General features: G+C 44.7%; 1 protein-coding gene across 1 annotated transcript in view; it reads left to right on the top strand.

Annotated features, from left to right (window-relative positions):
* Positions 1–6,482: 6,482 nt before the first annotated feature.
* The window catches only part of LOC124036639 (protein FAM214B-like), a 55,410-nt gene continuing 47,122 nt past the window's right edge, over positions 6,483–14,770 (top strand). Inside the window, exon 1 of the mRNA XM_046351459.1 lies at positions 6,483–6,889. The gene's annotated coding sequence lies outside the window, so the exon portion shown is untranslated. The remainder of the gene's footprint in view (positions 6,890–14,770) is intronic.

Raw genomic sequence — 14,770 nt, 5'->3', positions numbered from 1 at the left:
CTACAGGAACGGGCCACCGCCTTGATGTTAGTTGAGAACGACAGTTTGTTGTCCAGGATCACGCCAAGGTTCTTAGCGCTCTGGGAGGAGGACACAATGGAGTTGTCAACCGTGATGGCGAGATCATGGAACGGGCAGTCCTTCCCCGGGAGGAAGAGCAGCTCCGTCTTGCCGAAGTTCAGCTTGAGGTGGTGATCCGTCATCCACACTGATATGTCTGCCAGACATGCAGAGATGCGATTCGCCACCTGGTCATCAGAAGGGGGAAAGGAGAAGATTAATTGTGTGTCGTCTGCATAGCAATGATAGGAGAGACCATGTGAGGTTATGACAGAGCCAAGTGACTTGGTGTATAGCGAGAATAGGAGAGGGCCTAGAACAGAGCCCTGGGGGACACCAGTGGTGAGAGCGCGTGGTGAGGAGACAGATTCTCGCCACGCCACCTGGTAGGAGCGACCTGTCAGGTAGGACGCAATCCAAGCGTGGGCCGCGCCGGAGATGCCCAACTCGGAGAGGGTGGAGAGGAGGATCTGATGGTTCACAGTATCGAAGGCAGCCGATAGGTCTAGAAGGATGAGAGCAGAGGAGAGAGAGTTAGCTTTAGCGGTGCGGAGCGCCTCCGTGATACAGAGAAGAGCAGTCTCAGTTGAATGACTAGTCTTGAAACCTGACTGATTTGGATCAAGAAGGTCATTCTGAGAGAGATAGCGGGAGAGCTGACCAAGGACGGCACGTTCAAGAGTTTTGGAGAGAAAAGAAAGAAGGGATACTGGTCTGTAGTTGTTGACATCGGAGGGATCGAGTGTAGGTTTTTTCAGAAGGGGTGCAACTCTCGCTCTCTTGAAGACGGAAGGGACGTAGCCAGCGGTCAGGGATAAGTTGATGAGCGAGGTGAGGTAAGGGAGAAGGTCTCCGGAAATGGTCTGGAGAAGAGAGGAGGGGATAGGGTCGTGCGGGCAGGTTGTTGGGCGGCCGGCCGTCACAAGACGCGAGATTTCATCTGGAGAGAGAGGGGAGAAAGAGGTCAGAGCACAGGGTAGGGCAGTGTGAGCAGAACCAGCGGTGTTGTTTGACTTAGCAAACGAGGATCGGATGTCGTCGATCTTCTTTTCAAAATGGTTGACGAAGTCATCTGTAGAGAGGGAGGAGGGGGGGAGGAGGATTCAGGAGGGAGGAGAATGTGGCAAAGAGCTTCCTAGGGTTAGAGGCAGATGCTTGGAATTTAGAGTGGTAGAAAGTGGCTTTAGCAGCAGAGACAGAGGAGGAAAATGTAGAGAGGAGGGAGTGAAAGGATGCCAGGTCCGCAGGGAGGCGAGTTTTCCTCCATTTCCGCTCGGCCTTCCGGAGCCCTGTTCTGTGAGCTCGCATTGAGTCGTCAAGCCACGGAGCGGGAGGGGAGGACCGAGCCGGCCTGGAAGATAGGGGACATAGAGAGTCAAAGGATGCAGAAAGGGAGGAGAGGAGGTAGTCTAATGATAGTCTATTACCAGCAGTTCATTGAGGGGTGCTCCACCATCGCTAAGCCGTTGCATGGGCTAACAACTGGGATGAAGGCACCACACCATGGAACAGGCAAGAAGAAACGAGGAATGCATAGGAAACTCACAGCAGCAGACTGGACTGGTGAGTGCAAACAGGCCATCAGTCAGTCAAAACGGGCTCTCCTCAATCCGGTCATGCTAGCCCCTCCTGCTTTTAGTAGACCTCTCTTGTTGTCTGTAGATGCATCTGGTAATGGCTTAGGTGCTGTCCTCTCCCAGGTGCCAGAGGATTGGTCCACGGCTAGACCCGTAGCATTCGCTAGCAAATCCATTACTTATGCACAGTCAAAGTATTCTGCCCATAGGTTACAGTTTTTGGCTTTCTGCTGGGCCGTCTGTGAGAAGTTTAGTCATTGTCTTAGGGGCAAGCCTTTTACTGTATAGACAGAGAACAACCCATTGAAGTACATCCTGTCCAAGTCCAAATTGGAAGCCTGTGAACAGAGATTGGTTGCTAAGCTCGCTCCATTCAAGTTTGACATCAAGTACATCCCGGGTCCAATAATGTCATTGCTGATGCACTCAGTAGACAGCCATTTGAACAGCCGAGCGCTCTCCACCGCATCTCAAGGGGTACATGCTGAGAACCACCCATTCGACCTCGAGAGCTGCTCACCAGCAATTGAGGCAGATGCTTGTGAAATTGTCACGAACTGACAAACTACCTCCTATCCCTCTCCTGGTTCTCTATCAAAGGAAGCGGTGTCAGCAGTCCTGAAGTCACAAGGGGAGGCGGGTCTACAGAACAGTGCGCTGCTACTGCCTCAGCTCACTCAGTCACTGGTGCCCTCTGAGATGTCAGATGTGAGAGTGCTGTCCCGTGACGACCTGATATCCAAACATCGTCAGGCAGGTCTTCTACGTGGACAGGGGCCGGAGATCTTCTAGGAGGGAACGTGACCATGAACCACTCGAGGCTCTGCGGATTCTGAAGGTCTGGGAGAAGCTCACTCTGAAAATGGGTGTACTATATCATGTTACCAAAAGTTTGCTGTCCAAGAAGAAGACGTACCAGTATGTAGTACCCACCTGAGGGCGACAGTCTTGAAGGGTGTCCACGATGAAGCCGGTCATCAGGGGCAACAGCAGACATTGTACCTGATGAGACAGAGGTTCTTCTGGCATGGTCTGGAGTCTGATATGAGAGAATACTTCCAGAGCTGCAAGAGGTGTGTGTTCAGTAAGGCCCCAGAGCCAGAGGCCAGAGCTCCATTGGAGAACACTCATCACGGCTAAGCCCCTCAAGTTGGTGTGTGTAGACTTCTGGTCTGCTGAAGACTCCCAACAACAAGACTTTGGATGTTCTGGTTGTGACAGACCATTTTACTTAAATGACCCATGCCTCCTTGTGTCTGAACCAATCAGATAAAGCAGTGGCCCTTCAGCTGTGGAACAACATCTTCTGTGTGTATGGTTTTCCTCAACGTATCCACTCCGACCAAGGGGCCAACTTTGAAAGTCAATTGATTGCTGAGTTGTGCTGTAGGAGTCCAGAAGTCCAGCACATAACTCCCTACCATCCGAGGGGGAACGAGGGGAGTCGAAAGGTTCTAAAGAACGTTGGGAAACATGATCAGGGCCCTACCTACGAGAGCAAAGCACAGGTGGCCCCAGAAGCTGAAGTCGTTGACCCTCGACTACAACTGTACAGTCCGTGAAACCACAGGTCACGCCCATTTCAGAGCTAACCTTCGGAGAAGAAATGTCAGAACCCTCTGAAGAAGAAAGGCATTCTGAAGATGCCGCTGGTAGCACAAGCTCCAGCAACAGTCACAGAACCCTTGACCTTGACTATCCACCGACTGTGGACAGTGACCCATCAATGTTGGTTGTAGTTGAACAGGTTAGCCGTAATGATAACTCTGTTAGGCCTGTCAGATCAGGGGCTGGTCGGGTTAGGAAATGCCCTGTGAGACTCATAGAGACTATGCAGACACAGAGGGTTTTTCATACGGAGTTCATTAGAACACCTGTGCGGGTGTAGGATTAGAATCCAATTTGGCCTGTAGATTTCCAGGTCTTTAGCCCATTGTTTTGTTTTACTTTCAAGGAGCCCCATGGAGGTAATGGGTCAAAGGTCAAGTCAGCCAAGGTTTTTCTGTCTGAGGTTCTTATTGTCACTGAGAGTACTGAACATGTAACAGGCATGTTTTCCTACAAGGTATTTAAATTCCACTAATACATTACATTTACATTTACATTTAAGTCATTTAGCAGACGCTCTTATCCAGAGCGACTTACAAATTGGTGCATTCACCTTATGACATCCAGTGGAACAGTCACTTTACAATAGTGCATCTAAATCTTAAAGGGGGGGGGTGAGAGGGATTACTTATCCTATCCTAGGTATTCCTTAAAGAGGTGGGGTTTCAGGTGTCTCCGGAAGGTGGTGATTGACTCCGCTGTCCTGGCGGACAGTCATTTAGCAGACGCTCTTATCCAGAGCGACTTACAGAGAATAGTCTATGGTGACATATGTATTGCATACCTCATTTAATTTTTATTTAGATTATTTATTTATACTATACAATTGCCTCTAAAGAAATGTGTATTTAATGTTCAATCATTCTTATTGGTTGGTTCAATTCCGATGACAATAAGGTGTGTTGTGATTGGCCCCGCTTGCAGATAGGGGCAGATCGCGAACGCAGATCGTGATGCAAGGGAACGATTTTACAGGTCTCTGATTCATACATGTGTGGGTATAAGGTACCTGTTGGGGATTGAGGGCTTTCTAGGATGTGCAGTATGAAAATGTGATGCAAGGGTCATATAAGCTCACTGTTAACAGTCAAATCATTCTGAATACTGAATTCTATTTTTAGATTTTACAATGTGTTCAAGTTTTCTGTAAATTTCTGATTCATACATGTGTGGGTATAAGGTACCTGTTGGGGATTGAGGGGCTTTCTAGGATGTGCTTTAGTATATGATTGCTGTACAGTATATAAGTGTGTTAGCTAGCATTCACCGATGTAATGGTCATATAAGCTCACTGTTAACAGAGTTGTTTTCATCCTACAGATTTTACTATTGACAGCCATCAACACCGTTAAACCCTGCACAACTAACATGCTGTTTCACATTTAACTACAGATAATAATAATAATAATAATAATAATAATAATAATAATAATAATAATACATAATGCTCAACTGGGACCACTGGCTGGGGGAATTCCTTTGAACAAAACACAACACAAGGAGAGTACGTTTACCTTCTGTTACATAGCTTAAATTCTTGTTCATCTAACTGCACTGTCCAATTTACAATAGCAATTACCGTGAAATAATATAATGCTATTGTTTCAGGAGAGTGCACAGTTATGAACTTGAAAATGTATCAATGAACCAATTAGGCACATTTAGACAGACTTGATACAACATTTTTAACAGAAATGCAATAGTTCATTGGATCAGTCGTATACTTTGCACATACTTTGCACTCTGCTGCCATCTAGTGGCCAAGATCTATATTGTGCCTAAACTGAAATAATACATTGTGTCCTTGCGTTTCAAAGATGATTTAAAAAAGCATGTTTTTTTCTTTGTATTATCTTTTACCAGATCTAATGTGTTATATTCTCCTACATTAATTGTACATTCACTCGAACTTCAAAGTGTTTCCTTTCAAATGGTATCAAGAATATGCATATCCTTGCTTCAGGCCCTGAGCTACAGGCAGGTAGATTTGGGTATGTCATTTTAAAATGGAAAAAAAATTAGTCCGATCCTTAATGAGGAAGATAAATTGAAGAAATGGGTGGGTGGGATTGTGACTTTGTGGCAGTGGTAACTAATGACGACCTTCTTGAACACTCCTAGCTTGTGTATTTTTATGGTTCGCAAACCCTCCTAGCTCCTGTATTCTAGCTGAATGAGAGCATGGCTATGTAGAAATCGCTGTTGAAAAGAGACCGGATTAAAGCTTATAGTGCAGTTGCAGTAGAACTATGTCCTCATCAGCTTTCTGTCTAGTCATTGACAGCTTCAGTAACCATTAGAAGGCTATCATAAATGTCAAATCTAGAATGCTCATTTGTTTCCTGAGCATTATGTTCAAGGATTTGTGAGATTTAAAGTTGCTTTTTTTGAAGGGTTTGGATTGATGTGGGCCTCTAATTGTAGAGGCTTCAGCTCCATTCCTCTCTTGTTTGCGTTCTGCAACCTGGGCTGTGTTCAGTAAGTTTTTATGTTCTGGAACAATCAGTTGAACGTAAACGGTACTGTATTGAACGAGCAGTTGAAAAACGGGGGAAGGGTTGGTTTGTGGGTTGGCTAAGCCACTGCCCTTTAAACACGTCACGCATTCCTTCAAGCCACACTTCGCCACACCGACCAAACGGGGGCAAACGTACCTCAAAGTCTATACTGATCTGTTGAAGAACATAGAAGAAAGTTTTTGGGAAACGTGACGTTCAGTACAAACCGTTCCGCAACATAGCAAACGTTCAAGCGAACTGAACGCACCTCTGGAGGAGAAGCGGGGGACAAATAACACGTGTACTGGGCGTGTCTTAGCAAAACGTCACAAACGCCTAAACTAATGAGCTTGAGAGATATTTGAATATATTTGTTAAATCAAACATTTGCGAACTCTGGTTGGTTCGTGGAAATCCAACTGACCAATCGCTTAAATGACAGGTGCCCAGCTGGCCGTAAACTCCACCCCTATTTATTTTTTCAGCAAACCCCGGAAATATCGTTGTTTAAAGGGTTTTCAATAGTTACCACAGCCACAAAGTCAAATGGCAATATTGTGAAAATTCGTGGGGGGAAAAAAACAATTTACGTTTTGGTATTAATTTAAGGTTATGGTTCGGTAGCGCGGTTAAGGTTAGGGTTGAGGTTAGGGTTTAAAATCAGATTTTAAGAAGATAAATTGTATAAATGGGCGGGGTTTATGACTTTGTGGCTGTGGTAGCTAGTGACGACCAGTTTTAAAGGGACACTGCGCTATTTCATGGGCGAGGGCGAAAACAGCTAAAGCGCAGAAAAGCAGATAAATGCTAAATAGCCAGCCAGCAAGCAACCGAGCGAGCAAGCAAGCTATGTGGTCAGAGAGGAGAGGAGAGACGACAAGACGAGACGGAAAAATTCCATGATCAACGATGCAATCAACTTCTCTTCGAAGATAGCTAACGTTGGTTTTGATGGCAATCCGATTGATCTTTAAATGTGAAAAGAGACACTTCATGTGAAATCGGACAGGGCTGTCCTGAAGCAAAGATTTTTTTTAAAAGCAAAAAGTTAAACTCCGCTCCTGAGATGAAGGAAATGTCTCGTTAATGAACACTTTACGTGTGAAGCCTGTCGTCCCCTTCATGTAGCTGGTAGTTACTGCTCCGGTGAGTAACAAAGCTTTTTCATGGTCACTGAATTATGTTCTGTAAACTAGTTAACGGCTGATTAACTGCTTACGTTTAGGATTTATCTTGTAAAAACACGGTGTCAATACTATTGTACTATTGTAAGGACGTTATAACAACTAAATGTGTATTTCAGGGTTTTAAATGTGGACAGTGGTCTTTGTGGAAAAACATACAAATGATGCAAGACCTCAATCTTATTTAAGGCAGCTGGCTACATGATAGTTTAGTGTGTTGCCGTATTGAATGATTTTCTTCGGCATTTGAAATTCAGCCTAGCCCAGATGACATAGTCATGACACACACACATAAGTAAACTACTGTGTGTCTTCGCAGGGGGCGTACCTCTGCTTTGTTTGCCATCCTCATTCTTCACAAGAAAAAAAATGTATGTGCGCGCCGGGGGTGCGTGCGTGTGCAGAATAAGGACAAGGAGATGAAGTCTCCTGACTTGCCATTATAAACGGGCGTGTGTGTTTAATACACACAGTCTGCAATGCATGCGTGCCTTCGCTTAACTGCATACAGATGCAATGCATTACGCTTGGTACTGTACTGTGCTGTCTGTAGGTCGTAGCCTAATCCTATATGAGCGAGGGATCACCCCACCACCACACACATGCTATAAATCTGAGTTGATGCCGATATCATGGCGGTTGAACAACCGTGAATAATATTGCTGTAACTAATCGTTTAAGAGAGGTAAGGGAACCCCGCCATCCAAAGCACTAGCCAGGTTTCATTGTTCTGTAAGGGGAGCTGCTGCTGTTAGATGGGATTGCATTGGAGAGGCTATCATCTGCAACGGGAGATAGACAGCAGCTGTGGACTAATACTGACCTAAACCTGCAATGTTGCGGTTATTGCTGCTGCTATATTGCACACATTCATGCAGCAAGCGAGTAACCTTTGTTACTGTGATAAGAAGTGCAGTGATGTGTGTGTGTGTGTGTGTGTGTGTGTGTGTGTGTGTGTGTGTGTGTGTGTGTGTGTGTGTGTGTGTGTGTGTGTGTGTGTGTGTGTGTGTGTGTGTGTGTGTGTGTGTGTGTGTGTGTGTGTGTGTGTGTGTGTGTGTGTGTGGATCAGCTCATGCATTGATACGTAATGTCTGGTTTGACTGTGCAGTGCTGCAGGGATATTCCCTTTGTCTTCACAAGCAGGGCAAAGATAACATTGCATTTGCAAACATATTACATATACATACATACATGCAGACAGACAGACAGGCTGTTCTAAACATGCTTGTCCACAGTCTGCCCTGAGCCCAGTTCTGCCCTGAGCCCAGTTCTGCCCTGAGCCCAGTTCTGCCCTGAGCCCAGTTCTGCCCTGGACCTCCTCAGTGTGAAGGCTTATGTGATGTAGTCTTCTCTACTAGTGACCTGGTGGGACCCCACAGAGGATATTACAAATGATAATTAGGACATAGTCTTCTCTACTAGTGACCTGGTGGGACCTGACAGAGGATATTACAAATGATAATTAGGACATAGTCTTCTCTACTAGTGACCTGGTGGGACCTGACAGAGGATATTACAAATGATAATTAGGACATAGTCTTCTCTACTAGTGACCTGGTGGGACCTGACAGAGGATATTACAAATGATAATTAGGACATAGTCTTCTCTACTAGTGACCTGGTGGGACCCCACAGAGGATATTACAAATGATAATTAGGACATAGTCTTCTCTACTAGTGACCTGGTGGGACCCCACAGAGGATATTCCAAATGATAATTAGGACATAGTCTTCTCTACTAGTGACCTGGTGGGACCTGACAGAGGATATTAGAAATGATAATTAGGACATAGTCTTCTCTACTAGTGACCTGGTGGGACCTGACAGAGGATATTACAAATGATAATTAGGACATAGTCTTCTCTACTAGTGACCTGGTGGGACCCCACAGAGGATATTACAAATGATAATTAGGACATAGTCTTCTCTACTAGTGACCTGGTGGGACCCCACAGAGGATATTCCAAATGATAATTAGGACCTAGTCTTCTCTACTAGTGACCTGGTGGGACCTGACAGAGGATATTAGAAATGATAATTAGGACATAGTCTTCTCTACTAGTGACCTGGTGGGACCTGACAGAGGATATTACAAATGATAATTAGGACATAGTCTTCTCTACTAGTGACCTGGTGGGACCCCACAGAGGATATTACAAATGATAATTAGGACATAGTCTTCTCTACTAGTGACCTGGTGGGACCCCACAGAGGATATTACAAATGATAATTAGGACCTAGTCTTCTCTACTAGTGACCTGGTGGGACCCCACAGAGGATATTACAAATGATAATTAGGACATAGTCTTCTCTACTAGTGACCTGGTGGGACCCCACAGGATATTACAAATGATAATTAGGACATAGTCTTCTCTACTAGTGACCTGATGGGACCCCACAGAGGATATTACAAATGATAATTAGGACATAGTCTTCTCTACTAGTGACCTGGTGGGACCCCACAGAGGATATTACAAATGATAATTAGGACATAGTCTTCTCGACTAGTGACCTGGTGGGACCTGACAGGATATTACAAATGATAATTAGGACATAGTCTTCTCGACTAGTGACCTGGTGGGACCTGACAGAGGATATTACAAATGCTAATTAGGACCTAGTCTTCTCTACTAGTGACCTGGTGGGACCCCACAGAGGATATTACAAATGATAATTAGGACATAGTCTTCTCGACTAGTGACCTGGTGGGACCTGACAGAGGATATTACAAATGCTAATTAGGACCTAGTCTTCTCTACTAGTGACCTGGTGGGACCCCACAGAGGACAAATTCTGATTATTTAAGGGTGTATGTAGCCAAAGTGACTGTACTATTCAAGGCATTGATTCATGTGTGACAGAGTGAAATCAATGTTTCACAGACAGTCAATCCTCTGCCTCTCTGCCTCTCTGTGTGTGTGTGTGTGTGTGTGTGTGTGTGTGTGTGTGTGTGTGTGTGTGTGTGTGTGTGTGTGTGTGTGTGTGTGTGTGTGTGTGTGTGTGTGTGTGTGTGTGTGTGTGTGTGTGTGTGTGTGTGTGTGTGTGTGTGTGTGTGTGTGTGTGTGTGTGTGTGTGTGTGTGTGTGTGTGTGTGTGTGAATAAACACGTCAAATTAAGCACTTTGCTGCTCTACAGCACGTGTAGCTTGGATTGGGATCGTTGAGAGAATTAAACCACATTTACAATCTCTTCGCGAACAGACTACATAAACATCAACAGCGTTGTGTCGCTCCTAAGAACAGACCTTTTAAATTATTTTTAAAGGCACACACAGCCTACATACCAATGCATAGCCACAAACTATCTAGGTCAAACTACTATGAGCAATGATCAGCAGTCAAGTTTTAAAGATGGTGGACTTTCAAGTTGTCATCGGCCACATCATCATAATGATGGCGTTTTGCAAACATCCAGATCTAATCATCAACAACGAACTTTATGTTCTCTCTAACTTTAGGTGTGTGTGTGTGTGTGTGTGTGTGTGTGTGTGTGTGTGTGTGTGTGTGTGTGTGTGTGTGTGTGTGTGTGTGTGTGTGTGTGTGTGTGTGTGTGTGTGTGTGTGTGTGTTTCAGTCACAAACAAAGATAAACTCTCCACAGGCTGGTTCAGAAACGCTGTTTGCTTTGACTCAACAACACATCAGCTGAGAGGACACACACACACACACCTCAGTCCTCTCTGTGTTCATTAACATACCAAGGCCTCTGCCAAACCCTTCAACTGTCAGACTCAGATCCTAACAAAATACCTGTGTAGAGCCTGTGTATGAGTAGAGCCCATGTGGAGCCCGTATAGAGCCTGTGTAGAGCCCATGTACGAATGGAGCCTGTATAGAGCCCGTGTACGAATGGAGCCCATATGGAGCCCGTATAGAGCTCGTGTACGAATAGAGCCTGTGTAGAGCCCATGTGGAGCCCATATGGAGCCCGGATAGAGCCTGTGTATGAATGGAGCCCGTGGGGAGCCCGTATAGAGCCTGTGTACGAATATAGCTCGTATAGAGCCTGTGTGAATAAAACCCGTATAGAGCCCGTGTAGAGCCCATGAATGAATAGAGCCTATGTAGAGCCCATATAGAGCCTGTGTATGAATAGAGCCCATATGGAGCCCGGATAGAGCCTGTGTATGAATAGAGCCCGTGGGGAGCCCGTATAGAGCCTATGTACAAATAGAGCCTGTTTAGAGCCCGTGTACAAATGGAGCCCATGTACGAATAGAGCCCGTATGGAGCCTGTGTATGAATAGAGCCTGTATGGAGACTGTATAGAGCCTGTATAGTATGTTTTTACTCTGTGTACTTATCCCACAGCGCTAGGCTTAGTTTATAAGCCAGTCGTTAGCAAAGCACTCTCTCTCCATCCCTCAGGCTTGGACCATGACACACACACACCCCATACATACATACATGCATGCACACACACACACACACACACATGTGAACACACACACCACCCACCAACAGATCAAAGAAGAACTAAGGTGAACATAAAGATTTAACCACACACACACCCATCCTGGGGGCTTGTCCATTTTTGCGAGAGAGGGGGGGGGCTTATTTGCGTCGCTCCATGAATAGGCCACATATTTTTTTCCAGGACATTCCATCCTGTGAGCTGGAGGAGCCTGTCACCAAGACTCCATTGCTTAAGACAGCAGTGACACACACACATTCACACACACACATTCACACACACACACATTCACACACAGTTAAAGGCTGTTTTGGAAGTGTATGTGTTTGAGCCAAGAGTGTGTTTCTGTATAGACAAGTGTATGTGTGTTTTTTTTTTTGTGTAATGTGGAGGTGCCAGTGTGTTTTGTGTGAACAGGATGTTCTATGCTTCGTTCTGTTCAGCTGTACTCAGACACCCTTGAAAAAGGGAGGGCCTTGAGGGTGGAGGCCACCCCCTGTTTTCCTATATTGATGTGAACAAGGGCTCTTAAAGGGGCAGTGTGTGTGTGTGTGGTAAACAGGGGGTGGCCTCCTGCCTTCTCTACTGAGATACAAAAGCTTCTCTTCTATAGTTTGCATCATTGCTCAACTGAGGTTTAAATAATAACTTTTGAATATTAAAAAAATGAATGAGTATAAGATCTCTTTTGCAAGTGAGGCTTGAATCCATGGCCACCATTGTACCCAAGAAGGCAACGATAACTGAACTAAATGACTATCGTCCCGTAACGCTCACTTCTGTCATCATGAAGTGCTTTGAGAGACTAGTCAAAGATCATCTCACCTCTCTCTCCAACCACCTAAACCCACTTCAATTTGTATAACGCCCCAATAGGTCCACAGATGATGATATCGCAATCACGCTGCACACTGCTCTATCCCATCTGTATAAGAGGAATATCTATGTAAGAATGCTGTTCATCGACTACAGCTCAGCATTCAACACCGTAGTACCCTCCAAGCTCATCATTAAGCTTGAGGCTCTGGGTCTCAACCCAGCCCCTGTGCAATTGGGTCTTGAACCTTCTGAGAGGCCGCCCCCCAGGGGGTGAAGGTAGGAAACAACATCTCCACTTCGCTGATTCTCAACACTGGGGCCCCACAAGGGTGCGTGCTCAGCTCACCCTGTACTCCCTGTTCACCCCATGACTGCGTGGCCACTCAATCATCAAGTTTGCAGATGACCCAGCAGTAGTGGGCTTGATTACCAACAACGACGAGACAACCTACAGGGAGGAGGTGATGGCACTCGGAGTGTGGTGTCAGGAAAACAACCTCTCACACAACATCGGTAAAACAAAAGAGATGATCGTGGACTTCAGAAAACAGCAGAGGGAGCACCCCCCTATCCACATCGATGGGACAGCAGTGGAAAGTTTTAAGTTCCTCGGCGTACACACGGACAAACTGAAATGGTCTACCCACTCAGAAAGTGTGCCTCTTCAACCTCTGGAGGCTGAAGAAATTTGTCTTGTCACCTAAAAACCTCACAACATTTTACAGATTCACAATTTAGAGAATCCTGTCGGGCTGTATCACCACCTGGTACGGAAACTGCACCGCCCACAACCGCAAGACTCTCCAGAGGGTGGTGTGGTCTGCACAACGCATCACCAGGGGGCAAACTACCTGCCCTCCAGGATACCTACAGCACCCCATGTCACAGGAAGGACAAAAAGATAATCAAGGACAACAACCAACACTGCCTGTTCACCCTTCTACCATCCAGAGGGCGTGGTCAATACAGGTGCATCAAAGCTGGGACCGAGTGACTGAAAAGCAGCTTCCATCTCAAGGCCATCAGACTGTTAAACGGCCATCTCTGACACAGAGGCTGCCGCCTACATACAGACTCAAAATCATTGGCCACTTTTCAATAAATGGATCACTAGTCACTTTAATAATGCCACTTTAATAATGTTTACATATCTTACATTACTCATCTCATATGTATATACTGTATTCCATACCATCTAGTTCATCGCTCATCCATATATATATATATTCTTATTCCATCCCTTAGATCTGTGTGTATTAAATAGTTGTTGTGGAATTGTTAGATTACATGTTAGATATTACTGCATGGTCGGCACTAGAAGCACTAGCATTTCGCTACACTCGCGTTAACATCTGCTAACCATGTGTATGTGACCAATAACATTTGATTTGAGTCCACAAATAAAACCAAACGAATTCAATGTTATTTCAGCCATAACACCCACCGTCATTAGAAACGGATAAGATTAGCAACATTATTTAGTTTAAAATGTAATTTGATCTCTGAGAAAGGAAGCTAGTTGATTGGCACCCAAATAGGCCCTTTTCATTTTTAAGATTCACTCAATATTCAGTAAATATAATACCCGACATCCGATTTGGACCAAACTTCTTCCTACAGTTGAGTAAGACATGACGAATCCAATTAAATGGTAATAAGACCCCCCCCCCCCCCCCACAACCCACACCAATCCCAACCTAATTCATCAACCCAACTCTCCTGGAATAGTCCAACTCATGTCAGCTCTCTGAGAGGGCTATCCCTACCGGCATTTCGCTACACTCGCATGAACATCTGCTAACCATGTGTATGTGACCAATAAAATTGGATTTCATTTGGTACAATTCTCATATGAAGACTTTTCCTACAATCCCAAAACTTTTTTAAAAGGTTATGATAACTCTAATAAAATCATACAATGATAAACCATTACATGGCAGTCATAAAATGATTAGAAAACATTTCTCTATATTTAGTGTGATTAGTGAAATGTACTATTAAACCCAACATTACCATTATAAAACACTACAGTGCCTTCTGAAAGTATTCACACCCCTTGACTTTTTCCACATTTTGTTGTGTTACAGCCTGAATTTAAAATGGGTTACATTGAGATTTTGTTTCATCGATCTAGACACAATACCCCATAATGTCAAAGTGGAATTGTGTACAAAATAAATAAAAATAACAAATTAATAAAAAATGAAAAGCGGAAATTGTATTGAGTCAATAAGTATTCAATCGCTTTGTTATGGCAAGCCTAAATGACTTCAGGAGCAAACATGTGCTTAACATATCAGATAAGTTTCATTGGACTCAGTCAGTGTGCAATAATAGTGTTTAACAGGATTTTTAACAATGACTGTGTCACTTCCTGACCTTAGTCCCTTTTTTTTATGTCTCTATGTTAGGTTGGTCAGCGCGTGAGTTGGGGTGGGCATTCTATGTTTGTATTTCTATGTGTTTGGCCTGGTATGGTTCCCAATCAGAGGCAGTTGTCAATCGTTGTCTCTGATTTGAAAACCATACTTAGGCAGCCTGTTTTCCCACTATGATTTGTGGGTAGTTGTTTTCTGTCTCTGTACCGGACAGGACTGTTTCGTTTTTGTTAT

This window comes from Oncorhynchus gorbuscha, linkage group LG05 (genome assembly GCF_021184085.1).
Source record: "Oncorhynchus gorbuscha isolate QuinsamMale2020 ecotype Even-year linkage group LG05, OgorEven_v1.0, whole genome shotgun sequence".
NCBI lineage: Eukaryota > Metazoa > Chordata > Actinopteri > Salmoniformes > Salmonidae > Oncorhynchus > Oncorhynchus gorbuscha.
This window is presented reverse-complemented; position numbering and strand designations above follow the sequence as displayed.